Source organism: Mus pahari, chromosome 15 (assembly GCF_900095145.1).
Source record: "Mus pahari chromosome 15, PAHARI_EIJ_v1.1, whole genome shotgun sequence".
NCBI lineage: Eukaryota > Metazoa > Chordata > Mammalia > Rodentia > Muridae > Mus > Mus pahari.
In genome coordinates this window covers 68,477,280-68,480,505 of record NC_034604.1, presented here as the reverse complement: position 1 = coordinate 68,480,505, position 3,226 = coordinate 68,477,280, and positions in this window count along the sequence as shown.

The following is a 3,226-nucleotide window of genomic DNA, read 5'->3' as shown; positions in this document are numbered from 1 at the left end:
CCCTGGCTGTCCTGGAACTCACTTTGTAGACCAGGCTGGCCTCGAACTCAGAAATCCACCTGCCTCTGCCTCCTGAGTGCTGGGATTAAAGGCATGCACCACCACGCCCAGCCTTAGTTTACCATTCTTGCATGGCAAATGCCTTTACCTCCTGAGCCATCTGGCAGGCCTAAGGCTGGATTTCACCTGGGGCAGCAGGGCCAATCAAAGCAGTGGCCAGGACACATGCTTTGCTGGGCCACAGAAAAGGTTTCTTCTGTCCCCTTTGCCCTTACCCTGGAGACTGACAGCTCTTTTCTGAGGCCTCGTCCTTTGAGCTCTGGGCAGGGTGGGGCTTAGCTGTCTCTCCCCACCCCTTTCACTGGGCTCTCCTTTCCAAGTCCCTCCAAGAGGCTGTCAGGTGAGCTTAGGTCACCTGTCACTGTAAATTGCTTCTAATCTGCAAAGCACCTGTTGATAGGCATTTTATATGGTGCCTGTGGACCCCACCCCCACCCCCGTAACCCTGCCCCTCGGACCCTGTCTTCATTACATACTGGACAGACAGGCCCCAGGCACACAGGTATTTACCCTGAGGTCAGACCAGGCAAGCAGGCAGGCTGCTCTGAGCAAGGCCTTCCCAGTGCTGTCTACTCAAAAAGAACCAGCCATAGGGTCAGTGCTGGCTTCCAGAATGTGCAGATGTGGTGAGAAGGACCCCAGGGACCTGGCCGTCGGTATGTCATCAGCCTGGTAAAGGCCATTTCTGAACCTGGCCTTGAAGGAGTTAGCAACCATCAGGGCTTGGAGAATGAGGGCAGGGACCTGGGCAGGCAGGTCCTGCACAGAGGCAGCTGGAAAGCAAAGAGGCTCTTGGGGGGCTGGAGCCTGTCTCCACCAGTAGAAACCTCCTTGGCTAGTCGCAGTGTCAGTATGGCAAGGCCAGGAGGTCATGAAGTGGTGGCTACACAGCAGGAAGCCTAGAGAAACTCTCTGACTGAAGCTCTTCCATTCTGTTGTCCCCACAGGGCTGGTGGGCCCCTCAGGAGCCAGGCTGTGCTGGGGGAGTGGTTGAGCCATGGCAGGGACAGATGTTTCCATTTTAGGGCTTGGGTTGTCATAAATTGTTTGTTCCCGCCAAGCCCTGTTTCCTATTAAGCTGACTCTGAGAGATGGAGAAGCATCTGTGAGGTGAGTTGGTGTATGCATGTCCCTCTGTGTGTGTGTGTGTGTGTGTAGCATGCAGCTTGTGTGTATGTATACAGTATATATATATACATATATAGCATGCAGCTTATATTATGTATACAGTATATATACACATGTATATATGTAGCATGCAGCTTGTATGTATGTAAGCAGTGTGTATATATACACATACATATATATATGTAGTATGCAGCTTGTGTGCATGTGCAGTTTGTGTGTGTGTGTGTGTGTGTGTGTGTGTGTGTGTGTAGCGTGAAGCCTGTGTGCATGTGCATAGTGTGCATAACCTGGAGGAGAGTGAGCTGGGGAGGGTTGTGGCTACAGTGGCCTCCTCTCCTGGCCTTCCACGGGCAGACATGCTTTGCCCTGAGATCTGTTCCTTTGCTCTGCACAGCCTCCCCAGCTGTGGGTGCTAAGCATGCCCAGGTACGCCTCTCCCAGCAGGCCTGGTCCCTGCTTCCACCCACTGCATGTCGCTTGCTGCCCACCCTGCTTTCCCTCTTTCCTGCCATAAAAGCGTCATCAATGGACTCGGTACCCACTCTCCTCCAGGGCTGTGGGATCCTGAGCTGCTTGCTGGGCTGATGGATCCCACTCCCAGCCAGTGACAGCTCGGGAACAGCTGTGTGAAGCAGGCCTGGCTATGGCAAAGTGAGGGGGGCTCTGGAGAAGATCCCACTCTGAGCTGTGCTCTGGATGAGATCAGACCTTGATGCAACAGGAGGAACTGCAGCAGCCTTCTTGTGACCGAGGGGAACAAGCAGAGACGTCGGAACTACAGACAGAGCAGCGATATCAGCCTTCCTGGGGTTTCTTATCATAAAAGAAAAGGCTGGCTGTCAGCTACCGAGTGTTTCCCACTTCCAAACCGTGAGCGGCTGGCAGCATCCAATAAACACTTCTTCACCATTCATCCAGGGAGAAACCAGAAACCCTGTTCTCAGAGAACATTGTCTACACGGCCGGTGTTATCTCACAATTCAAATGACTTGAGGGACTGTGGCTCTAGAGGCCCCATGTAGTGGGTTTTCATGACAGGAGGGAGGGCACTAGGAAGCCTGAAGGCTTTACTGACCTGCAATCCGAGCCACACAGACCCAGTTCTCCTCCAGCAGCGCCACCTGGCTGAGGTGGGAGACAGCACTCTAGCAGCAGCTGGGGCCTTGTGGCAAGGTAGGCCCTTGGTTCCTGGGGTGACTGCACAGTCACACAGAGGGATGCTGAGCGCAGGGGACAGAGCATGGGGTGCCTCCTCTTCTGTTCATCACCCTGAGTTTCCTGCTCAGGTAGACATGCATATTGGAGACACTAGGGGTCCCTGCACCACTGACTTAGAGAAGGCAGGTGGGAAGGGGTCACCCGTTGTGGGGACAGCTGGAAGCTCTCATGATGCCTTGGCAAAGCATTCAGTCAAATGACTGCCTCTTATTTAGGAAGGAAGGCCGATGAGCACACAGTACTTGGGTAGTGACGGGCTGGGACTTGGGTTCATCTCTTTTCGGGGCAGGCACATGGGGTGGGGTGGTTCAGGAAACAAGGAGGTGTCTGGAAGCTGGGAGCAAATGGAGGGGTCCTTACGTTTCTAGAGTGGGAAGCACCCCATTTTGCTTCCCGGTCTCTGCTTCCCTCTTGGACCAGCACATGGAGCCCCAGAACCCCAGAGCTGCACGGTCATGGTTGTAATAGACTTGCCAGACACAGGTGTCTGTTAGGCCAGCGTGCCTGGGAGTGTCTGGGAAGGCCTCGGTGAGGCGGGTAGAGAGATAGCTCGACATTAAGGAGCACCGGTTGTTCTTCCAGAGGACATGAGTTCAATTCTCAGCATCCATTTGGGTACTCACGACTCTATGTCACCTAGTCCCTGGCTGGCCTGGAACTCCTGTATAAACCAGGCTGGCCTCAAGGGCAGATATCCACTTGACTCTGCCTCATGAACATTGGGATTAAAGAATACTCCATTATACCCTAGTCTGAGACCATGAGACCCTATTTTATACACACACACACACACACACACACACACACACACACACACACA